The following is a 26,927-nucleotide window of genomic DNA, read 5'->3' as shown; positions in this document are numbered from 1 at the left end:
CAACATTCTGCAGAGCTCACCAGGGTCGTCTGTTGCTTCTGTTGCGCCGGGGGTGGGGGAGCGGTCGGGGTTATGCGCCACCCTGCCCAACTGGTGGTGGGAGGGTGATCGGGGGACAAGTGCAGCACTGCCTCTAAGACAACTTTTGAGGGTGTGGGTGAGTGGTGTGACAGGACTTCAGGGAGGGTGCTTCCAGATTCCTCTTCGGAGGTTTCTTCGGGGATAGACTGGAGGCCCTGGGTCATGGACTCTGTCGGCTGTTTGGCAGATGTGCCTGTGAAAGCAAGGAGAGATAATTAGTGCACGGTAGTGGCCTGTGAAACAGGGACACATCACTCACAGCATGGTTGTCTGATGGATGTTGCACTGCTGGACCCTCCACCTGGTAGAGCAGCACCAACTTCACCATCAGCACAGGACCGGTCCCGGTCATCGCCAGGCAGCTGGATGGCTCTGTTTTCAAAGTCTGTGTGGGCCTTGATTTCAGGGATTCCTCCACCGGTCTGTGACCTCTCCCTCTTGTTGTGTGCCAGCTTGTCCTGTGTGAATAGAGATGGAGAGAGTGTAAGCAGGATGCCTGTCAGGCCAGATGATCAGTGTGCCTGGCCTGTGTGGGTGGTGAGAGGTCCCATGGATGGGATGAGGACGATGATGGTGTCTGTGTGTGTGTGTGTGAGAGAAGTGAATGGTGATGTCCCTTGAACCAGCAGTGAGTGAGGGCCCTGTGGGTGTGTGTGATTAGTTTGTGAGTGTGTGAGTTGAGAGTGATGAGAAGAGTGACTTACCCTGGGGGAGCGGATGAGAACATTCATCCTCTTGCGGCACTGGGTGGCTGCCCTCTTTTGCAGGACATTGGCATTGACCACCGTTGCCACTGCCTCTCAAGCCGGGTTAGTGCTGTTGATGCCCATCCTGCGGCCAGAGTGGGGTAGGGGACATCCCGGTGGGCCTCCACTGCATGCCGAATGTCACTCGAGAGGCGGGTCGCTGAACCTGGGGGCTGCAGTCCTCTTCAGTTTCAGGGCCATGTCTTGTGTGCAGCAGTGATGGGCTGGAAGCACTGAGATGTGTGCTTGTGGCTGCCCATCAAACATGGCGCACGGCGTGATGTAACAGCGGGGTGACGGCGAATGAGAGCCCGCTCGCCATGGAAACGGCGTGCTTCCCGCGAATGCATAAATAACGAGACGGGTTCGGGACGATATAGCGTCAAAATTGCGGCCGGCGGGTAATAGGTCGCCCGCTACCACACTTAGAGCGAACTGGGGAAAACCCTGCCCACTTAGTGGGCAATTACTGAAATGGATTTGACTGTCGGGATGCCCCAGCATTGCCACTCCAGTCACCTGTACATGATGTGGGAGAAGGGATTGAGGCCTTCTGGGGTAAAGGGGGATGAGGGGGAGCTACAAGCAACCAATCACATGCTGATCACTTGGGTCTGAATGGACTGGCCAGCTGATCTGAGCAGATCATTGTCAACAAGCGGGAAGTGGTTAGACTGGTGAAGGAGACTAAACGCTGGAACTACATGGTGTTAGTGTACAAGGTGAAGCTGAACAAAAGGGATCCAGTAACATTGGTGGACACATCTGATACCGAGCTTGTATAGGCTACTGGCTTGTCCCCACCTGCAGTACTATATAGTCTGGGGGACCACGTTTCCAGCTTTATACACTTCAAAAACGTACTGCATTGGCTGTAAAGCACTTTGAGTCATCCTGTGGTTGCGAAAAGCGCTGTACAAATGCAAGCCTTTCTCTTTTCCCTTGTAGAGTGAGGCTGGTGAGGAGCGAAGCAGTTTTTCACACAAAGGGGAGTAGAAATGTGGGGAATTTGCTCCTCCAAAAGCCCAGCAATGCTGCGGCAAAATTGAAAAGTTCAAGATGGCGGCTGGCACATGGAGTTGTGGTAGAGATCAGCCATGAATGATGGTACAGGGCAGAGGGGCTGAACGGTCTCCTCCTGTCCCTCTGCTCCTAAGAGAAAGGGAGCAGAAACTGGAAGTGGTTCTTTGGCTGGAAGGGAGAAGGAGATTTAACTGAGCGTGAGCCAGCAGGGTGAGAATACGCAAGAACTGGAGACAGGATGAGAAATATGCACTGCCTGACCTGCGGTCGGATAAAGAAAAAGGATCAGCTTGAGGCCAGGGGTGTGATAAGCCAGTGTTGTGCTGGTACAAGGCCTCAGTCTACCTCAGCCTGCTTTTCAACTTGAAAACCTATTGGAAGCAGAAGGCCCCCAAAGATGGCTGCAAGATTTACTGAGTAGCTACTTGAGATTTACTGAGCTACGTTTCATTGGCAAAGCACCTCAACGCGCTCGTGGCTCCGGGAACTACAGTTACGAAGATTGCGGCACGACCATCGAGTGACCAACTGTGCAGAGCCACGCGCTGTCACATCACTGGCTCCAGGGTGGAATGTGGACATTCATCCTCCTGGACTTCCTGCTCGCTGACAATTCCTTCACTGGAACCTGAGATTCATGCTACACCCCAACGACTGGTACCACCCTCCACCACCTGAGAGCTCATAGCTCATCACGTTGACCATTTTACCTCCCCTGACATGATTCGAATTCAAATCGATGGGTTTATTTATGCTCTTTTGGAAGAATTTTAGTTGATTGTTTCGTCCTCAAAACTTTAGCCATTAGAGTTTTAGACTTCAGGGAAAAAATACTCATCAAAAACTTGAGTTTCCAATTTTGATCTTTGGCTGCTTATAGCTTATTACTGTCTTCAGTCCATGGCATATTTATGTTTTATTGAAATATTAAACCCCAGTAAAACCAGAGACTGAGGAAACAATCCATGGCAAAGCATAATGCACATCAAAGCAGAATAATATGTTTCAGCCAAGAGTCAAGCGCCCACACGGAATTAATTACTTATTTTCATGTCTGTTTGCACAATGTAAAGAGATACCATATCACCACCAAATACACGTAAACTATGGAAAATCTGATAAATCAATTGATACCTGCACCAGAACCATTTATTTATTTAATTTTCTATGATAAGGTCAGGCAGGGGAACTCCCTGTTGCGTTGCTGGAGCCTCATTTCATTTTAATTGAAACTGCAAGAGCTGGCAAATGTGTTGATACCCTCGGCAATGCCATTTATTTAACTTTCAGCCCCCGAAATCAATTTAATCAGGAGAAATGAAATCAAAGCAGAAAGTAATTGAGCAGGTGGAGCTGGAGAAATATCTGCTGCTCTTTGAAGGTTCTGACTTTGCGAAGATATCCGTTTATTGGGCGGGCGAGGGTTGTGCTGGTGGGGAGGAGATTTGGGGGGACGTTCTAGGAGGACCAGCCTGGGAGTAGGTTACAAGGTGGGGGGGTAACCCAGTGCCAGCAGGGTGTAAAGAACAGAATAGTGACATCTCAGTTAGAAGCCAAGCTGGTGACTTAGAACCCCACTGCAGTGAACACAAAATCTCAAGCTAAATGTCAAATTTCAAGAATGACACATAGCGCGACAGAAATAACATGTCAGAAAAGCATGGTGAAAATAACACTACAAGTACTGTACAAACACTGGCAGTGTGAGTTGTGAACGTGTCTTTTTAAATATCTAACATATGAAAGAGTGTTAAACCCAGTAACAATGGGAGGATCACACTTAAGGGGGCTGGTCTCACTGAATTCACTCTAACCTCAGTGACTATTCCAACGCACTCCCAACCAGCCTCCCACATTCTATCCTCTGTAAGGTCGAGGTCATACAAACTCTGTTGCCCATGTCTTAACCTGGATTGCGTTCTGTTTCCTATCATCCCTCTGCTCGCTGACTGCCATCAGCTCCCGGTCAAGAAATGCCTTGATTTTAAAATTCTCGTCCTTGTTTTCAAACCACTCCATGACCTCACCCCCTCCCTAACTCTGTGATCCCCTCCAGCCCCACAACCCTCCCAGATAGCCACACTCCTCTAATTCTGGCCTCTTCTGCATCCCTGGATTTAATCGCTTCACCATTGCTGGCTGTGCCTTCAGCTGCCTGGGCCCTAACCTCTGCAATTCCCACCCCAAACCTCTCTTGCTCTCTATTCTCCTTCCAGATGCTCCTTAAAACCTATCCCTTTCCTGCTCTAATACGCACTTTTTTGTTGAAGCTTTTCATCTTGCACTCATCAGATCAACTCGCAAGAAAGTACCAATGTCGGGGGGAAACAACATATTTACACTGCATGAGAAGAGAGTGCTGATTGGTTGGCAAGTGGACTCTGATTGGTAGCGGCATTGCCATTGGCAACAGCAATCTCATCAGCGATACACAAGTTCTGTACTACCAAATGACTATCTCCTCACTCATGTGACTTGGTGCCACATGTTGCTTGGTATCGCGAATGTGAAGTACCTTGGGAGATTTTACTGCATTAAAGGAGCTATATCAATGTAAGCCGACGTTGCGATCAGTTGGCTAGATGGCTAGCAAATGGTGCAGGTTCAATTTCTGTACTGACTATGGTAGCTCATGGAGAGCTGCCCTCCTCGCCTTGCCCCAGGCTTGAAGAGCCTCTTGTATAACCACTTGTCTCCCTCTAACAGAGAGAGATGCCTGCAGTCCCTCATGGACTATTGCTTATTACCTCTGTTCTTGTAACGTCAATGTTAGTTTCAGCATCAGCAGAAAGAAAGCAAATCCTGATCAGACAAGGGTAATAAGAGTTCACTTGATCTTGCTGTCAGTTTGAAACCTGTTTCCTGTGGGTAAAATTACCAGACAATTGAGGTAATCGCCCCCATGAAGAGCCACTGCTAACAGAATGTTAAATCGAACAATTAGTGAATAATGAATCCAAAGTTAATCTGCGTTTGAAGACAAAAGGCTATGAAATACCAGTGTCAGCAGCAATCATTATAGTTCATGTGTTCACTATGCAAACTATACAACATAAAGGACTGCCTACACAGCGATATCTATTATGTCATGACTCCCAGGTGTCCAAAGATCCTTGGGATGATCTACAGCTCCCCTTTAAACTTGCACTCTGAGTCGCATCAGCAATACTCCAGGATGCTTCGAGATGCCCATTACTCCAGGCGTGGTCTGACTGAGTTCCGAATGAGATGAGAATTGATCTGCGTATTAATGGCCTGTTCTTATTTTCTACGTATTGTGTCATCATTTAGCTGAAGCTCTTTGTTCTAAGTCTTTTGGCTTCTGGGGATAAACAGGATGCAGTCATACGTCCAGCCAAGGAAGCGCAGTTTCTGCATTATGTGCAAGGAAGTCCTAAATTTGTTGATGAAGAACAGGCTAAAAATTCACCCCTGGCCCTCCGCCTCCTTGCACAGGTTGGCGAGGTGGGTCCTGGAGGTCTGTAGATTGTGAATGCGCAGAGGTGAGGGGGGTGGGGGGTGGTGAAGGAGGTAGTGGGGAGGCATTGGGTGATGGCAGGGGGAGAATTGCAAACACGGACCCAGCGCCTGAGATCAGGGATATCAGGGCTGGGGGGCTCCTGGCCTGGGGATGCAAACGGTGATCATGAGGCTGGTTTATGAGAAGGTTTCTCTGCAGCCTACCTGGGGATGGTCTCCATGCACTCATTCAGGAATGGCGCTGGCTGCTCATGGGCAAACCAATGGTGCAGCAGCCACCCAAAGCAGGCATCGGAGGCCTTATTATCTCAGTCCTTACTGGCTGGCTGGTGCATTTCTAAAGAGGATTTATTTTAATTCATCCACAGGGATGTCGACATCGTTGGCCAGGCCAATATTTATTGCCCATCCCTAATTGCCCTTGAGAAGGTGAGCTGCCTTCTTGCACCGCTGCAGTCCCATGTGGTGTAGGTACATGGAGGGAGTTCCAGGATTTTGACCCAGCGACAGTGAAAGAACGGCAACATATTTCCAAGTCAGGATGGGGAGTGACTTGGAGGGGAACTTCCAGGTGGTGGTGTTCCCATGTGCCTGCTGCCCTCGTCCTTCTAGGTGGTAGTGGTCGTGGGTTTGGAAGGTGCTGTTGAAGTGAATGAAAGCTCACTTCCTGCCTGCCATTTTGGTAGGTTCTAATGTCCATGTCATACCTAAAAAGCAGGAAGCAATTTCTCAACCAGTGTGTTTTCAATTTTGTTACATGTTATGCACAGAGGCAACCCTCCCACACGCCAACACAACTCTAGAGATCTGCATGATTACCACATTGATTTTTAGGAAACTGTAATAGGATATAAAGCTTAAATATGGATTTAACAAAATAGATTTATTATGTGTAACAAATCAGCAGAAGCATTGTTGTCAGTTAATCAACAACTTGCATTTATGCAAAGCATTTAACAGACAAAAAGATGCCAAAGGGCCTTACAGAAGCTTCAAATGAATACTGAGCCTTAGAAGAAGGTTATCAAATATACCCGTGACATGTTAACCTGCTGGCATTGAATGTACTGGCCTGCATGTGGAATATCCAATCTAATTCTGGATATCTAATTAGATAGTTTATATTCAATCCGACAGTTCCATTTTTAAGATGCATGGTCCCAGTGTTGATGGCTGTAATTGCTCTGACCTTTCCTCATTGAGGAGAGTTTGAAGATGCAGAGATTTGATGATAGGGTGTTATAACAATGAGTATGATTCTCCACTGCCAGTACAGAGACTATGACGCATCATCACCCTGTTGTTCGTGGTGTTGAATATCTCTCTCTCTCTTTGTCTGTCTGTCCCTGGTGCTAACTCCCCTCATCTCTTTCTTTCTCTCTCACACACACTTCCCTTCTTTTTATGCCTTTCTTTTGCAGAACATTCATCCTTTCCTTCTCCCGCCCCTTTCTCTGTTTCTCTATTTTCTCATTTGCTCTCCATATTAAAGTTTTTCTTCACAGTCTCTTTTTCTCTGTCCCCTATCTTAGCAACAAATGCTTCTTAGACAGAAGGACCATTTTTAACCCAGTCCGCCAGCCAGGGGCAATGCTGGCAAGAGAGGTGTTTATTAAGGCAGTGGGGGAGGAAGGGTCTTCATAGTGTGTTCCTGGTAGATTGCTGCAAACGTGACATTTTAACTTGCCTGAATTGAAGCAGCCGAGGGCTCCAGTTAATCAGTGGCACAATTTCAATCGTAAAGTCACATCTTGATGACATCATCTCAGACCCAGGACATCACTGCAGGAGTTCCTCAGGGTAGTGTCCTAGGCCCAAACATTGTCAGCTGCTTCATCCATGGCTTTCTTTCCATCATAAGGTCAGAAGTTCATGGGTAATTGCACAACATTCAGTTCCATCTATGGCTCTTCAAATACTGAAGAGTCTGTGTCCGTATGCATCAAGACCTGGACAACATTCAGGCTTGGGCTGATAATGACAAGTAACACTCATGCCACTCAAGTGCCAGGCAATGACCATCTCCAACAAGATAGGATCTAACCATCTTCCCTTGACATTCAAAAGCATTACCATTGTTGATTCCTGAGGGGCACAATTGACCAGAAACTGAACTGGACTAGCCGTATAAATACTGCGGCTACAAACTTTAAGGCTGGGAATCGTGCGTGGAGTAATTCACCTCCTGACTTGCCAAAGCCTGTCCACCATCTACAAGGCACAAGTCAGGAGTGTGATGGAATACTCTCCATTTGCCTGCATGAGTATAGCTCCCACAACACTCAAAAAGCTCAACACCATCCAAGACAAAGCAGCCCGCTTGATTGGCATCCCATCCACCACCTTAAACATTCTCTCCCTCCATTGCACAGGAGCAGCAGTGTACACCATATATAAGCTGCACTGCAGCAACTCGCAAGGTTCCTTTGACAGCACCTTCCAAACCTGCGACCTCTACCATCTAGCAGGACAAGGGCAGCAGACACATGGGAACATCATCACCTGCAAATTCCCCTCCAAGCCACAAACCATCCTGACTTGGAAATATATCGGCCGTTCCTTCACTGTCGCTGGGTCAAAATCCTGGAACTCCCTCCCTAACAGCACTGTGGGTGTACCTACACCACAGGGACTGCAGCGGCTCAAGAAGGCAGCTCACCACCACCTTCTCAAGGGCAACTAGGGATGGGCAATAAATGCTGGCCTAGCCAGCGACACCCACATCTCATGATTGGGAGAAGAATTTAAAAACAAAAAAATGCAAAATCACATTCTAATGACATCGTCAAGATGCACACGCCATTTTAACCATGGGTTCAATTAAAGTCTCAAACTCACCAGCAACATGTGGCAACAGGTAGGATTCTAGACACAGAATGCTCAGGCAAATTAGGTCTTATTAACTCTTATAAGTTCCTTGTGGATGAAGAGAAGCAGGAACCCACAGTTGCCACCCCCCCAATCCAAAACCCCCACCAGCCCTCAGACTTCCTTATCCCTCCAGCTGTGGGCTTTGCAAAAAACCTGCCCCAAATTCTTACATAACTAACTGAGGACTGATTCCTTGGCTCCCCACCAATGGCCTGACCCCACACTTCCCTGCCTTGAAGAAAACAGGCACCGCTCCACTAACTTCAGCAGGAGCTAATATCCAGGTGCATTCGTGAATCTCACGGGTTAAAACCTCCTGCACCTCATGGTCTGGGGATGGAGGTGGGTATGGAGGGGGTGCGGGGAGGGAGTCCATCTAGTTCAGCCTCCCACAGCTCCAATTCCCAGCCAAGTCAGAATCGAATTTAATATCCTTGCGCAGCCCAGAGTCCTGAGTTCACTAGACTAAACACACGTTTAATTCTCACTATACATGCGAATAAACGGAACGCACACTCAGTTTGGTTTCAAAACCAACACATGGCTGATCCCAAACTCAAACTGTGTCAACCTGCTCAGCAAGTGGAAATCGCCCATATTTCAAAGCGACTTCCCATGAAGATGTTCGGAGCAGCGTTGGCCTTCCTGGGCTTACTGGCAGCTCCCCTGAATCGTGCGGGGCACAGTCCGGTTATTGCCTGCAAAGCTGTTTTAAACAGCCATGAGGCGCTAACCTTGCAGTTCCAACACACCAACAGTAACAGCCTTCAGCATTGCCTTCAAATCGGGTCTGCTTTTCCGGCTGAAGAGTCAGTGGTTGGTCATGAATCCACGGTTGTGTGAGTCGGTAGCTTGCTTTATTTTTCTGATCCTTTGAGAAATATCTCCATTGCATACAAATCACTGTCACTCAGAGGCTGAAGCAGGTGATTGAGATATATATACTGTCACTTCTTGTTTGATAGTTTACTGTATTGGGCCCAAATAGTAACCCCCCCCCACCGTTGAGCCAAGAACATCAGGCGTTGGGCAACAAGAGAACCCTATTAAGCGGTCTCTTTCATAAAAATTATGGATGATTTACATTGTCAAGGGCTCTCGCTGGGTCATTTTAAACTCCAGAGGGAAAGTTTTCCAGGGAGACAGGATTCTCTGGCCATTGCCCAACGATAGCAAATGAGGCAAAATGATCTGCTTATCAATCCAACATTGCAATCGACATAGTTCAACTCGAAATACCAAGCATTTAACACACAACATTTATATTGCCTTAGCAGGAGATGACCCGCTATTCTTTAGATTATTTGTCTATCTGAGTCACCTTTATCTCCTCCAATCCAATTCTTACCAAAGATTTACACAGCTCTTCTTCTTAAAGGAGTGAATCAACAATTTAGTTTTGGATATGATCTGTCCCATGGTAAACTTGTTTGTTAGAATCTGTGACGTTTAATACATTCCTTTCCTGTCAACAGTGACCTTCACAAGATCCTCCAAATCCACTGGCAAGAAAGCTGGTCCAACAGCAGCGCTGTCTCCCAGGCCAACTTGCCCGGCTGGGCAGGACATGTCGTTCACGTGTCCGACACCAGACTCCTGAAGCAACTGCTCTACTCAGAACTGGGTCACAGCAGGTGACTCCCAGGAGGACAGAGGAAACGCTTTAGGCATGTCCTCAAAGCGTCCCCTGAAGAGGTCAAACATCCTCACTGACACATGGGAGACCCTGGGCTGGTGACCGACCAAAATGGAGAAGGTTTCATTCAGGAAGGCGCCGGACACAGAGAGAGACTTCGTCAGAAACCAAAATGGAGAAGGTTCACTCAGGAAGGCGCCGGACACAGAGAGAGACTTCGTCAGAAACGCGCAGAGGCAAAGTCGAGGGGTCGGGGAAGAGCACACAAACCTCCAAACAAGCCCCCTCTACCCAACCCTTCACTCACCACCTGCCCCAACCCTTCAAAGCACCACCTGCCCCACATGTGGCAGACTCCACACATTGCGCATTGGATTAATCAGCCATCAGAACCCATCCAACTGGAGCGGAAGCAAGTCACGCTCAATCCCGAGGGATTGCCCAAGAAGGAGAAACCCTTTCCTATAGTTCTGCAATTACGATCTAGATGAAATAAAACTCTTGAAAGCAGAATTGTCGGCCATTTGCAGCATTTTAAAGACCTGGGTTAACTAACTGGCCTGTAGTTGCTGTGTTTATCCTTTGAACATGCGAAATAGGAGCAGGTGTAGGTCACTCAGCTCCTCGAGCCTGCTCTGCCACTCAATAAGATCACGGCTGATCTGATTGTAACCTTAACCCCACGTTCCCGCCTACTCCCCGATAACCTTTCACCGACCCCTCCCTCCCACCCCACCCAAACCCCAACTTGCTTATCAAGAATCTATTTAGCTCTGCCTTAAAAATGTTCAAAGACTCTGCTTCCACCGCCTTTTGAGAAAGGGTGAAACATTTTCGGAAACTCAGTGGGTCAGGCAGCATCTACGGAGAGAGAAACAGCGTTCACGTCTTAAGTCCAATATGACAAGTGTATCAGCTGCTGCCAGACCTGCTGAGTTTTTCCAGCATTTTCTGATTTGTTTCGGATCTCCAGCATCTGCAGTATTTTGCTTTTATTTCAATGGAACATCTTCAATTCTCCAGTCCCCTGGTATCACCCTTGTATGTGAGGGGGTTAGAAAGATTATAGCAATTCTCTCTGCAATTTTTACCTTTACTCCCCTCAGCATCCTTGAGTTCATCCCATCCAGTCCTGGTGACTTACAAAATTTTCAGTGCAGCCAACTTTTCTAATTACCTCCACTTTATCACTTTTTAGTCCATCCAGTAGCTCAACCATCTCCTCTTTCATAACGGCTTTGACAGTATCCTCTTCTTCCTCGGTAAAGACAGGAGCAGAGTGCTCATTTAGTACCTCAACCATGCCCTCTGCCTCCATGCATACATGTCCTTTCTGGTTCCACCCCTTCCCTTACTACCCCTTTCCTATTTACATGACAATAGAAGTCCTTTAGATTCCCTTCCATGTCTACTGCCGGGTCTCTTCTCATACTCTGTCTTTGCACCTCTTATTTCCTTTTTCACTTCCTCTCTGAACCTACTACATTCAACCTTCATTTGCCTAATCTCAATCAACATCACTAAAATAGAATCAATCATCCTGTGCTATCTCATTGCTGTTTGCAAGAGTTGGTCATAAAGCACTTTGGGGTGTCCTGCGATCATGAAAGGCACAGAAATGCAAGCTGTCCTTCCTTTCTGTTTGCTGCTGCTGATTTAGCCAATCGCTTACAGGAACAAATCTGATTGTGTCTTCAGGAAACGTGACTCCTCGCCTCTTGCAATCTGCTTTTGTAAACGCCCCTGGTCACCAGTACAGGCGTTTGCCATCAAACTTATCCCTTAGTACGCCACAGTTGCTGGAGCACATAGGAGAGAGTGGTCAAAAGCTGTGTGTTATTACCCAAGAGAAACTCCTCCAGTTCTTTGGGTTCCCATTCATCACCAGAGTCAATTTTGTGAGTCATCAGCCCCCATTATGCTTACCGTCAGCTATAACCCTATGGTCGTATCAAGTAACTTACAACATGAAGCCTTGTCAAGGCATTCCATCCAAAAAGGTGATTAATTGCCCCATTCATATCATGAAACAATTACCCTGTTTCTTACATAATAACAATTATTGGACTTCAAAGTAACACTTAACCCAGCCTTATCTTCATTCCAAAAATGTTCATTGACTAAGAGTTAATGTTACTTTGAGCTCCCAGTGCTAAGAGTTCCAAGTGAAGTCAGTATCTTGGGGGCATGTTGACATACAAGAGAAGTGATGCTTGAAACTTCTTTACCACAAAACAAGAATGTTTTCCTTCCTATAAAACAACAGTAAAGCTATGGAAATATATCAGCCGTTCCTTCCCTGTCGCTGGGTTAAAATCCTGGAACTCCCTCCCTAACAGCACTGTGGGTGTACCTACACCACATGGACTGCAGAGGTTCAAGAAGGCAGCTCACCACCACCTTCTCAAGGGCAATTAGAGATGGGCAATAAATGCTGGCCCCCAGCCAGCAACGTCCAGATCCCATGAATGAATAAAAATAAAACACAACCCTCTGGAACAGAGAATTCCAAAGATTCACAACCCTCTGATCGAAGAGATTTCTCTTCATCTCAGTCCAAAATAACTGGCCCCATATCCTGAGACTGTGACCCTCCCTGTGGTCTAAATTCTCCAGTAGGGGAAACAGTATCTACCCTATCAAGCCCCTTCTGAAACCTGTATGTTTCGATGAAATCACCTCCCCTTCTAAACTACTGAGCGTTTAGGCCCAATTTTACTCTTCCGCTCATCATTGAGTAAGCCCATCATCCCTGGAAGCAAGCTAGTGAAATCAAGGGGTAGGTGGGAATGTGGAGCTGACGCCACAATCAGATTAGCCATGGAATGGTGGAGGGGCTGAATGGCCTACTCCTACTCCTAACTCGTATGTTCGTATGACCCTCCACAGCACTACCTCCAATGCAAGTGTATCCTCCCTTAGATAGAGACCAAAACTGTGCCCAGTAATCCAGGTATGATCTCACCATGAAACACTGCATGGGGTCCTTGTCTCCCGAGCACTAGCACAGAAGTCTGACTCCAGGACCATTGTTGCTCCAGTTGTTATTTTGTAGAGGACTGTGAATGGTGAAATCTGGCAGTAACAATTAGACGGAAGAGTTCTGAGGAATTTGAGTGAAGTGGCAAAAGGCCGTCTGTTTTTTCAATTTTAGCAACAAAACACAGAGTTGTCAAAACTGATATTCATTCCCCAAACTGCAACCCAGGAAACAAATAATCTATAATCCAAAGGTTTGGAATTTTTTTTTGATTCATTCATGGGATGTGGGCATCTATGGCTGGGCCAGCATTTGTTACCCATCTATAATTGCCCTTGTTCAGAGGGCATCTAAGAGTCAGCCACAATGCTGTGGGTCTGGAGTCACATGTAGGCCAGGCTGGGTAAGGACGGCTGATTTTCTTCCCTAAAGGACATTAGTGAACCAGATGGGTTTTTTAAAACAATCGACAACAGTTCCTACATCAAACTTTTAACTCCACATTTTTATTGGACCTAAATTTCACCATCTGCCGTGGTAGGATTCAGACCCAGGTCCCCAGAGAATTACCCTGGGTCTCTGGAAGACTAGTCCAGTGACAACACCACTGTACCACCACATAGATTGGCTGCCTTCGTTCCAAGTTCCTGGGTTTGTTAGAGCCTTTGTTGGTTCCCATCTTGGAACATAAAAGTGAATCAGTTTCAATGCTTTGAATTTATCACCAATGACAACTATTGGAAAATAAATGACCATAAAGGAAAAGGAACTACAAAACTAGGCTTAAATCTTCATACTATTCAAATCATCCACGTGTCTGTAATTTTTTTTTATTCATTCATGGGGTGTGGGCTTCGCTGGCTGGGACAGCATTTATTGCCCATCCCTAATTGCCCTTGAGAAGGTGGTGGTGAGCTGCCTTCTTGAACCGCTGTAGTCCATGTGGTGTAGGTACACCCACAGTGCTGTTAGGGAGGGAGTTCCAGGATTTTGACCCAGCGACAGAGAAGGAACGGCCGATATATTTCCATTTCAGGATGGTGAGTGACTTGGAGGAGAACTTCCCATGTTCCCATTTGTCTGCTGCTCTTGTCCTCCTAGATGATAGTGGTTGTGGGTTTGAAAGGTGCTGTCTAAGGAGCCTTGGTGACTTCCTACAGTGCATCTTGTGCATCAATGCTGGAGGGAGTGAATGTTTGTGGATGTGGTGCCAATCAAGTGGACTGTTTTGTCCTGGATTGTGTTGAGCTTCTTGAATGCTTCAGTATCTGAGTCGTTGCGAATGGTGCTGAACATTGTGCAATGATAAGCGAACATCCCCACTTCTGACCTTATGATTGAAGGAAGGTCATTGATGAAGCAGCTGAAGATGGTTGGGCCGAGGACACTACCCTGAGGAACTTCTGCAGTGAAGTCCTGGAGCTGAGATGATTGACCTCCAGCAACCACAACCATCTTCCTTTGTGCTAGGTATGACTCCAACCAACGGAGAGTTTTCCCCCGATTCAAAGTGACTCCAGTTTTGCTAGGGCTCCTTGATGTCACACTCTGTCAAATGCTGCCTTGATGTCAAGGGCAGTCACTCTCACAACATCTCAGGAGTTCAGTTCATTTGTCCATGTTTGAACCAAGGCTGTAATACGGTCAGGAGCTGAGTGACTCTGGTGAAACCCAAACTGGGCGTCAGTGAGCAGGTTATTGCTAAGCAAGTGCCGCTTGATAGCACTGTTGATGATCCCTTCCATCCTGATGATGGAGAGTAGACTGATGGGGTGGTAATTGGCTGGCTTGGATTTGTCCTGCTTTTTGTGTACAGGACATACCTGGGCAATTTTCAGCATAGCCGGGTAGTTGCCAGTGTTGGAGCTGCAGTGGAACAGCTTGGCTAGGGGTGCGGCAAGTTCTGGAGCACAAGTCTTTCATACTATTGCCGGAACATTGTCAGAGCCCATAGCCTTTGCAGTATCCAGCGCCTTCAGCCGTTTCTTCATATCACTTAGAATGAATCGAATTGGCTGAAGACTGGCATCTGTGATGCTGGGGACCTCCGGAGGAGGCCAAGATGGATCATCCACTCAGCACTTCTGGCTGAAGATTGTAGCAAATGCTTCAGCCTTATCTTTTGCTCTGATGTGCTGGGCTCCTCCATCATTGAGGATGGGGATATTTGTGGAGCCTCCTCCTCCAGTGAGTTGTTTAATTGTCCATCACCATTCACGACTGGATGTGGCAGGACTGCAGAGCTAAGATCTGATCCATTGGGTTGTGGTATCACTTAACTGTCTATCACTTGCTGCTTATGCTGCTTGGCATGCAAGTAGTCCTGTTTTATAGCTTCACCAGGTTGACACCTCATTTTTAGGTATGCCTGGTGCTGCTCCTGGCATGCCCTCTGCACTCTTCGTTGAACCAGGGTGGGTCCCCTGGCTTGATTGTAATGGTAGAGTGGGGGATATGCCGGCCATGAGGTTACAGAAGTGCCAAGTGGACGATTCATCTCAGCCTCCTCCGGAGGTCTCCAGCATCACAGATGCCAGTCTTCAGCCAATTTGATTCACTCCATGTGATATCAAGAAATGGCTGAAGGCACAGGATACTGCAAAGGCTATGGGTCCTATGGGACAATATTCCAGCAATAGTACTAAAAGCCTTGCACTCCAGAACTTGCCGTGTACCTAGCCAAGCAGTTCCAGTACAGCTCCAACACTGGCATCCAACCTGTCATGTGGAAAATTGCCCAGGTATGTGCTATATGCAAAAAGCAGGACAAATCTAACCCGGCCAATTCTGCTGCTGTTGATGGCCCACAGTGCCTCATGGATGCCCAGTCTTGAGTTGCTAGATCTGTTCGAAATCTATCCCATTTAGCATGGCAATAGTGCCACACAGCGCTGTTGAGTGGTAGCTGAGTTGGTACTATTGATGGAGTTGATCCACAGACACTTATTGGAAGGAAACTTTTTATTTACAATATACTCAGCAGCTACTGCATGTGTGCTTTCAACTCCAACTCTATCTTTATACTGCTAACTAGTTACTGAGGTAGCCCACGCTACCCTCCTATTGGTTACTATAGATCATGTGATCTTCCTTAACAAGCATTATTTGTAAGGGTACATTACACAATAAATAAAACCATAATTACCATCTTCCTCCCCCTCTATCTCAGCAATACATATTATATTTACAAGTGCATATTTTTTAAGACAACATAATATTTACACTGGGTGAGGAATTTACAGGTTTAGTCTTTCAGGTGGTTTCCTGGTATGTGTGGAACGTCACAGCTCCACAACTTCAGATTCATTGTCAGGAATCCCCTTTCCCGGAATTGCCTGAACATCAGGTGCTTCAGTGGGCACTTCCGGTTCTGTATCCTCAACTCTTACAGGAACATCAGACAGGTTAGTCCTGGGTTGAGTATTCTCAACAGGAAACACAGACCCAGTCATGGTCACTGGTAGATCCAAATCGTGGTGATTTGTCTCTCTCTTCCCTAAATGGCCCACATGTTTATGGATGATCTGGCCTTCCACCTCCATGTGGTAAGATAGAGGTCCAGTCACTGCACTTATTTCACCCGGTAGCCACTTTGGTCCTTCCTCGAAGTTCTTCACATATACCGGCTCTCCCACAGTAAGTTTCCTCTCACGACTATGCCAGTCGTGTCTAGTTTTCTGATTTCTCAGACTCCTTTCCACCTTTCCCTTTAAATTGGGTATTATTAAGCTCAATCTCACCCTGAGATGGTGTTTCAACAATAACTCTGCAGGTGTGACACCTGTTGCTGTGTGAGGGGTGGTCCTGTAATGAAAAAGGAAGCGTGCTAGCTTGGTTGCTAAGGAATCACCAGTTAGATTTTTCATGCCTGCCTTGAATATTTGAACCGTCCTTTCACCCAGTCTGTTTGAGGAAGGTTGGGTACGGTGCAGTTTGCACATGAGTGGATTGAGGCTGATAAACTGTTGAAGTTCATCACTCGTAAATGCCGTGCTGTTATTGGAAATGATTACTTCTGGTAGTCCGTGAATGGCAAAACTCTGACGTAGTTTCTCAATTGTAGCAGCCAATGTTGGTGACTTCACCTCATATACATCCAACCATTTTGAATGGGCATCGACAATGAGCAGAAACATTGTTCCCAGGAAAGGTCCAACATAGTCAATGTGTAACTGCACCCAAGGTCTACCTGGCCACTCCCATGGGTGTAACGGAGCTGTCACTGGCAACTTTTGCAGTTGCTGACATTGCACACAGTGCTTTACTAAACTCTCTATTTCACCATCCATCCCAGGCCACTATAGATAGTTGTGTGCTATGGTCTTCATTTGGGAAATGCCTGGATGTACACTGTGTACTTCAATTAACAATGGCTCCCTTCCCTTTGGAGGAACTATCACTCGTGCTCCCCACAATAAGATGCCATCCTGGCTGGTTATTTCATGTCTTCTGTTGAAGTACGGTTTCATTTCATCAGATACGGCTCCTGTGACCAACCATGTAGCACTTGTTCTCGAAACTAAGATAGGACTGGGTCCCGACTTGCCCAGTCTCTGATCTGTCGAGCACAGACCGGGGAGGGATCTAAGAAATTTAACAGTAAAACAAGTTCCTGTGGAACTGGGACATGCTCCTCATTTCCTTGTAGAGACAAACGACTAAGGGTCTCGGTGTTTGCGATTTGATTGCTAGACCTGTGTATGAAAGTGTATTCGTAAGTTGCCAGAATTAAAGTTCTATCAGTATTTCTGTATTTTCTTTCAATGTGCCTTCTTCTTTCTAGCTCAGGCTTTAATCTCGGCCTTCTCTTTGACTTCACTATTGGCCAGACTTCTCCCAGACGCAAGCTCATCTTGCCTGAGTTCAGTGGCTCCCAAAATTTCATTATCTGTCTGCTTCTTGGAAAATTCTGCGACTTTTGCTTCCAAAGCCTCTTTGGCTTCATTTAGCTGATTCTTCAGATTTTCCATCTTTTTTCTGTAATTGTTTGCTGCCTCCTGGAAAATTGAACATTGTTGTGTCTTCTCTGCCAACTCATCCTTCTGTTTGTTCAGAGAAGTGCCGAATTCTTTCTGTTTCTCTTCATATTCTTCCAGAAGTATAAACTCTGACCTGAGGGAACCTTGTTGTGTGTGAGGGTCTTTCAGCAGGTTTTCTCTTTCTCTTTGAAGGTTGCTCACCTCATCTCAAGCCCTGTCATCATGCAGGGTCTCTTCGAGTTCCTTCTGCTGTTCTTCCAGGTTTCGGCTTAAGACAGCCTGCATTTCTTCAGGGTGTTGAGTCCTTACACAATCCTTTTCTAACACAGGAATGCTTCCAGCTTCCTTTTGGAATCTCAGTGGCCACTCAAGGTTGATGTCCCTTAGCCAATTTCAGCCTAGGAGGCTTGGCCCTCTGCCTCTCAATACCAACACTGGTAGTTTTGCCGATTGGCTTCATAATGGACAGTTACTCTGCTTACGCCTTTTACTTGAATATCTTCACCCGTATATGTTTTTAGTTTGGTGGCTGTTTCTTCTAAACTTAATTGATGTTCCCCATTATTCAGATATCTGAAGGTATGTTCCCCAATTACTGTATTGGAAGCTCCCGTGTCCACTTCCATTCTAACAGGTTTACCATTTACTTTCACTGTGACAAATATTGGTTCTGTCTTTCCAACTTTCAGATTAAACAACGAGTAAATGTCTGAATTTGTTGTTTCAGGCTCTTCTACATTGTAGATTTCATTGGGATTTTTCTTTTGTTTACAAGCCTGCTTCAATCTTTCCTTGCGCTGTCTCATTATATGTCCATCCTGTGACAATAACAGCATTTGATTTTTTTTTAAATTACCAATTGCTATAAGACTGCTTGTTTCCATCTCGATTGAAATTATTCTTTGATTTTGCTGCTAAGTTATTTTTCCCTATTCTTCGGCTGTTTCCCGCTTTTTGGCAGAGTCTCACTTTTTTGTGCCTCTTTCGGCTGAGATTTCCTGCCCGATATGGAGGATGGCACCATTTTGTTCACCCTGTATTGCTTTCCGTGGCCAGCACTATCTCTAGCACCTTCTTGAAATCCAGAATCACTTTGGACAATAATCTTTTCTGGATAGTGTCCCCTTTCACACCACACACTAAACGATCTCTGAGCATGTCATTCAGAGTCGTACTGAATTCACAATGTTCCATCAGCTGCTTCAAATCTGCCACGTAGCATGCAATTGTCTCACCCGGGGCTCTATCTCTCGAATTAAACTTGGACGTCTGCATCGTTACTGAGAGCTTTGGTTGATAATGATGCTTCACGAGGTCCAACAATTCATCAAAATATTTCAACTCTGGGGCACTGGGTACCATCAAACTTCGAATCAAACCGTAGGTTTTATTCCCACATGTACTCAAGAGGACCGCTTGCCTCTTCTCTTCCCCCGTAATCTTGTTCGCTTGAAAAAAAAATGTGAGGTGTACTATGTATTGAGACAATCATCTGTGGCTGATTCAAATGGATCAATTCTTCTGAATTGTGGCATTTTCAGAGGGACAACCTCTTCAATTATAACAGAGCTTTCTACTTACAATCAATGGGCGAGGTACAGTGCCGATTTTGTTTCAACTTTATTTATTCTGTTTAATCCTGTTTTATCCTCGTCGCCAGTTTGTTGTGAGTGATCACCGAGTTGGTACTATTGATAGAGTTGATCTGCAAACACTTCTTGGGTGGAAATTTTAAGTTTTATTTACAAGGTACTACATGTGTGCATTCAACTCCAACTCTATCTCTACACTATTAACTAGTGACTGAGGTCACCTGCGCTACTCTCCCATTAGTTGCTATAGATCATATGATTTTCCTTAACAAGCGTTATTCTTAAAGGTACATTACACACTAAATAAAACCATAATTACTACTAATTACAAACACATAGAGGGTATCCTGAGTGTGAAGGCGGGACCTCCTCAGACTCCTACCGATACTGTCATGAACAAATGCATCTGTGGCAGGCACGTTGTTGGGGATGAGGTCAAGCATGATTTTCCCTCTTGTTGGTTCCATCTCCAGCTGCCGCAGACCCAGTCTAACAGCCATGTCATTTAAGACTCGGCCAGCTCAGTCAGTGGTGCTACTGAGCTACTCTTGGTGATAGACATTGAAGACCCCCACCCAGAGTACATTCTGTGCCTTTGCCACCCTCAGTGCTTCCTCCAAGTGGTGTTCAACATGGAGGAGCACTGATTCATCAGCTGAGGGAGGGTGGTACATGGTAATCAGCAGGAGGTTTCCTTGCCCATGTTTGACCTAATGCCATCAGACATCATGGGGTCCGCAGTCAATATTGAGGATTCCCTCCTGTATACCACTATGTCACCGCCACCTCTGCTGGGTCTGTTTTGCTGGTGGGACAGGACATACCCAGGGATGGTGATGGTGGTGTCTGGGACATTTTCTATAAGATATGATTCCACGAGGATGATTATGTCAGGCTGTTGCTTGACTGGTCTGTAAGACCTCTCTCCCAATTTCAGCACTAGCCCCCAGATGTTAGTAAGGAGGAATTTGCAGGATCGACAGGGCCGAGTTTGCCATTGTTGTTTCCAGTGCTTTGGTCGAATTTTTAAAAGCTCGGAAGCCATATCAGGTTATACGGTACCTGCCCATGTTTAACACCAATGATGTGAAGAGGCCTGTTTTAATTTGATATATTGTATTCATTGTTACCTTAAGGGCACCATTGCCTGTATAAATATATTTATGGTTCCATTATTACTTATACAATTATGCGGAGACTTTCTTTCATCATGATGATTATCACTAGTTATGAACAGTACAAAGATGAATGCCATTAATCTCGCCAGCTAAATGTAATTTATTTATGATTTTTTTTCATCTAAATTGGACAGAAACTAACGTAGTGAGTCACAATGATAACGTTAATTACAAATAATGATCAAGGTCTTTTCACTGTGATAATTCGCTCAAAAAAAAAATCACTTCTTTATTAATAGGTTTTTGATCCTTTTCCCTACTGGGAATTTTGAAATATGGATATCAAGTCACGCCGAAGTTATATAAAAAAATCCTGTTTCTAATGGAAAGGGTCTCAAGGTTGTGGAAGAAATTTTAATGCTTCTGTTTGGAAAAAAATTTGGTTTCCACCCTGTACAACATAAGAAACAGGAGTAAATTACACAGCCCATCAATTGTGGTCCAACATTCATACAATTGTGGCTGATCTTTAGTCTCAGCTCCACTTTCCTGCCCCACTCCCCCTGTCCCTTGATTCCAAGAGATCAAAGATCTGACTATCCCAGCCTTGAATGTATTCAACCATGGAGCAGCCACAACCCCCTGGGGTAGAGAATGCCAAAGATTCACAGCCTTTTTGAGTGAAGAAATGCTTCCTCACCTCAGTCCTAAATGATCGTCCCCTTACCCCAAGTCTTTGCCCCCATGTCCTAGATTCCCCAGCCGGAGGAAATGACCTTCAACGTCTACCCTGTCAAGGCCCTGCAGAAACTTGCCGTTTTCAATAAGATCGCCTCTCGTTCTTCTAATGCCCACTGCGTACGGGTCAATTTACTCTCACCACATGACAATCATCTCATACCAGGTACCATTCTAGTGAACCTTCACTGTACTGCCTCCAATATAAGTGTATCCTTCCTTAGATATGGAGACCAGAACTGTGCGTGGTGCTCCAGGGGTTGTCTCACTAAACATCTGCACAATTGTGACCAGACTTTCTTGGATAGCGATGGAAAGAAGTGGAGGGATAAAAGACATTCATTTTTATGGTACCAAGGGACAGCCTCAGAACTGAGGTGGCTGTTATGTTGCTGGAGCAGAGTTCCCTGGAGGGAAACAGCTCACTTTTGAATAGCGGAGATGTAACAATGGATGCATTCTTTGGAATTGGCTGGTTAAGCTTCACAGTTTACAGTCATTTGTGGATTAGGGAATATTTATGCAGAATTTCCCTTCAAAAAATTAAAACGACTACACGGAGCTCATGATTGGGCAGAGAGATAAAAACAAAAAAACTGCGGATGCTGGAAATCCAAAACAAAAACAGAATTACCTGGAAAAACTCAGCAGGTCTGGCAGCATAGTTCTGTCGAAGGGTCATGAGGACTCGAAACGTCAACTCTTTTCTTCTCCGCCGATGCTGCCAGACCTGCTGAGTTTTTCCAGGTAATTCTGTTTTTGTTCATGATTGGGCAGGTTGTACGTGGACTGTGGAAAGGGTGAGTTTGCTGACTTGTCATTCCTTGTGTTCTTAATTTTCCAAGAAAATGGTGACTGGGAAGGTCTCTGCCCCTCGGCGATTGTAGACGAGTTACTGGTTTTCTCAACTTCTGTCCTCTGCAGACACGAGGGTCTGCTGCAGGGGGGATTCCCACCCTGTGGGCCCCAGTGGGGTCGGGATGTGAGGTCCAAAGCACTGAGGGGGGCTGCCCTTTGGATTTCTGCCTTCTGGTGGTGGACATGACTTCATTGTCTGTTCTCGGAGGCCCAATGGCTGCTACAACCACTGCCTGTAACGTGGGTCTTTGCTTTATTCAACAGTTTTAAATCACAACCACCTCCCCCCCCACCACCACCCCAACCCCACCAACTGACCAAGTCCCAACACACCCCTGCTCAAAAGCTCTCTAACCACTTTTGACCTCCTGGTCTTGTCACCCCAGCTGAAGGCATTCCCCCGGCTCTCCTCTGCTCCTGATATCACATCATGTTCCCTCACCGTGTTACAACAGGAAATTATTTGCCATGAAACATGGGAGAAGGTCACTGGAGCAGAGCTTGTTTTCTGTCAGTGCCCCAGCAATGAAAGGACAAATCTCACACTGTAGCCACTGAAAAGTAATCACCATCTCTCAGCTCAGATTGGAAGTGTAAACATGTCCTTGCATCTCCACCAGTAGCCTTCATGACGACAAAGAAATTGTACATTGTTCCAAACAATAATATCCTGAAACCTTGAAGAACACAATATTCCCCCTCCGTATATTTTGAACAAAAAAAAATCACTTCTTGCTCATAAAGTGACAAGCAGTCTATGACCTCTCTGAGCCCAGGGGTTGCCAAATTCCTGCCAATTAGTTTTGTGCCAACTACAGACTTTACGTAGAAACTAAATTGTGATTGTCCAACCTTATTCCATGTAGGGTCTTAATGACCAGGTGACAGAGGGAACTTTCACTCCTGAATCTTGATTCCTGTAAATCCACCCCCACCCCCAACTCTCCCCCATGCTAATTCATTTTTAAATCTGCTTCCTGTCCTTTCTTTAGTTTGTGGGGGGGGGGAGGTTTCTCCCTGTTTTGGATCCTTTTTCCCCATGGTATGCAGCATTCTACTTCCTCATCATTATCCTCAGTCAGTACCAGATAACAAGGTTTTTGTAATGAGTTGTCTGCCAGCCAAACACACAGGAACACCCCCAGAGCAGGCAACCAACCTTCAGTCAGACCAAACGCAGACTGAGTGACCGCTTTGCGGAACACCTTCGGTCTGTCCACAAGCATGACCCAGACTTCCCTGTCGCTTGCCATTTTAACACTCCACCCTGCTCTCATGCCCACATGTCCGTCCTTGGCTTGCTGCATTGTTCCAGTGAAGCTCAACGCAAACTGGAGGAACAGCACCTCATCTTCCGACTAGGCACTTTACAGCCTTCTGGACTGAATATTGAGTTCAACAACTTTAGAGCATGAACTCTGTCCTCCATCACCACCCCGTTTCTGATCCCCCTTTTTCCAATAATTAATATATATTTTTCTTTTCCCACCTATTTCCATTATTTTTAAATGTATTTCCATCCATTGTTTTATCTCTACCTTTTGGCCTATTTCGATCCCTTCCCCCCACCCCACCCCCACTAAGGCTATCTGTACCTTGCTTGTCCTGCTTTCTACCCTTAATGTCGCCATTAGCACATTTCTTATCACCACCGTCAACACCTCTTTGTCCTTTTGTCTATGACATCTTTTGGCAATCTCCACCTATCACTGGCCCTCTGTCCAGCTCTACCTGTCCCACCCCCCACCCCACCCCTTAAACCAGTTTATATTTCACCTATTTTCTATTTTTCCTTAGTTCTGTTGAAGAGTCATACGGACTCGAAATTTTAACTGTGTTCCCCTCCTCAGATGCTGTCAGACCTGCTGAGTTTTTCCAGGTATTTTTGTTTTTGTTTCAGTCAGGCCTCCGTTGGTAGGTAGGGTTAGGGTCAAGGGTTAGGGGTTAAGGTTAGATAGGTGTCTACTGTCATCACAACCTCTCATTGAATGGGTAAAGCGGGTACGACAACACTCATTCGAAACATCAACCCACCATTCCCCAAACTGGGGAAACAGAGACAAATTCTTGCAGATGCTGGAAATCTGCCATAGAAACAGAAAACGCTGGAAATATTCTGCAGAGAGAGAAACAGATTTAGAATTTCAGATCGATAACCTTTCATCGGAATGGAAAGAGTTCAAGAAGTAACAGGGTTTAAGCAAGTACAGAGGTGGGGAAATGGTTGGGGGGGGGGGGTGGGCGGAGGGGGGTAAGAACTAAAGGCAAGGTCCGTGATAGGGTAGAAGGGGGGAGAGATTAAAATGATAAAATGATGGGTGGTGCAAGGCAAAAGGAGATGGCAATGGCACAAGTAAAGGAACAGAAGATGGGTCGAGAGGAGGTATAAATGGCAACAGTAGGATGATCACTAACAGCTGCCATCCAAAAACAGAAAAAGCATACGAACATACGAACAAGGATCAGGAGTAGGCCATTCGGCCCCTCGAGCCTGCTCCACCATTTAATAAGATCATGGCTGATCTGATAGTAACCTGAAATCTGCATCCCACCTACAACCTATCACCCCCTTGCTTACCAAGAATCTATCCACCTCTGCCTTACAAATATTCAAAGACTCTGCTTCCACCACCTTTTCAGGAAGACTCACTACCCTCTGAGAAAAAATTCACCTCATCTCCATTTTAAATGGGCGACCCCTGATTTTTAAACAGTGACCCGTAGTTCTAGATTCTCCCACAAGAGGAAACATCCTCCCCACATCCACCCTGTCAAGACCCCTCAGGATCTTATATGTTTCAATCAAGTTGCCACCTCTTTTAAACTCCAGCGGATACAAGCCTGACTTGTCCAACCTTTCCTCATAAGACAACTCACCCATTCCAGGTATTTGTCCTGTAAACCTTCGCTGAACTGCTTCTAACGCATTTATATCCTTCCTTAAGTAAGGTGACCAATAATGTACACAGTACTCCGGATGTGGTCTCACTAGTGCTCTGTATAACTGAAGCTTAACCTCCCTACTTTTGTATTCAATTCCCTCACAATAAATGATAACATTCTATTAGCTTTCCTAATTACTTGCTGTACCTACAGACTAACCTTTTGTGATTCATGCACTAAGTCACCCAGGTCCCTTTGCATTTCAGAGCCCTGCAAACTCTCGCCATTTAGATAAGATGCTTCTCTTTTGTTCTTCCTGCCAAAATGGACAATTTCACATTTTCCCACATTATACCCCATTTGCCCACTCACTTAACCTATCTATGTCACTTTGTGATCTCCTTATGTCCTCTTCACAATTTACTTTCCTACCTATCTTTGTGTCATCAGCAAACTTGGCCACCATCCCATCCATCCCTTCATCCAAGTCATTTGAACAGTTGAGGTCCCAGTACTGATCCCTGTGGCACACCACTTGTTACACCCTGCCAACCTGAAAAAGACCCATTTATGCCAACTGTCTGCTTCCTGTTAGCTAGCCAATCTTCTATCCATGCCAATATGTTACCCCCTGTACCATGAGCTTTTATTTTACGCAATAACCCTTGATATGGCACTTGATGTGGCTACACAATTCCCAAAAGTGACATCTTGCCTTTACCATTTCTCATCTCTACCCAAACCTTTTCCACATCCTGATTCCTGAACTTAGCTCAGCCCTCTCTATGATGCTAATACCATCATTAACTAACAGAGCCACTCCACCAGCTTTTCCTGGCCTCCTGTCCTTCTGAAATGTCCTATACCCTTTAATATTCAGGTCCCAATCCATGTCCTCCTACAGCTATATCTCTGTAATGGCTATCAAATCATACTTATTTATTTCTATGCGCACTCTCAGCTCATCTGTTTTGTTCCGAATGCAACAAACCTCTAGTTCTGTTGTTAGATTTGTACTCTCTATCCCTTCCTGCCATAGCCGGTTTTTCATTTCCTGTAATAATACCCTTCCCTTTTGCCTTGTCTCTACTCTGATTTACCACATCCTCCCAAATTCAATCCCTTGCCCCCACCACTTAGTTTAAAACCTTCTCTACTTCCCTAATTATACAGCTCGCAAGAGCACCAGTTCCAGTAATGTTCAGGGGTAGACAAGCCCAACGGTACAGATCCCACTATCCCCAGTATTGATGCCAGTGCCCCACGATCCAGAACCCACTTCTCCCACATCAGTCTTTGAGCCACGCATTCATCACCCTAATCTGATTTGCCCCATGCCAATTTGCATGTGGCTCAGGTAATAATCCAGAGATTATGACCTTTGAGGTTCTGCTTCTTAATTTGGTGCCAAGCTCCTCATACTGACTATGCAGAACCTCCTTCTTTGTCCTGCCTATGTCATTGGTACCAACATGGACCTTGATGACTGGGTCCTCCCCCTCCCACTGAAGTTTCCTCTCCAGCCCTGGGCAGAAGTTCCGAACCCTGGCACTGGACAAACATCACAGCCATCTGGACTCACATTCTTTGCTGCAGAGAGCAGTGTCACTCCCTCTGACTATACTGTTCCCTACAACCACTACGTTCCTCGTAACTCCCCCAGCTTAAATCGCTTCCTGTACCATGGTGCTGTGGCCAGTTATCTCATCCACACTGCAGCCCCCACTCACAACTAAACAACCTGAAAAACCTCAAACCTGTTGGACAATTGCAAGGTCCGAGGTTCCTGTGCTCCTGCTCCCTGCCTCACTTGCAGTCACACCCTCCTGTCCCTGATCACTGACCAAATCAGAAGACTCCATCCTAAGGGGTGTGATCGCCTTCTGCAATAAAGTGTCCAGGTAACTTTCCCCTTCCCTGATACACCGCAGTGTCTGCAGTT

Source organism: Carcharodon carcharias, chromosome 12 (genome assembly GCF_017639515.1).
Source record: "Carcharodon carcharias isolate sCarCar2 chromosome 12, sCarCar2.pri, whole genome shotgun sequence".
NCBI lineage: Eukaryota > Metazoa > Chordata > Chondrichthyes > Lamniformes > Lamnidae > Carcharodon > Carcharodon carcharias.
Note: the sequence above shows the minus strand (reverse complement) of the source record.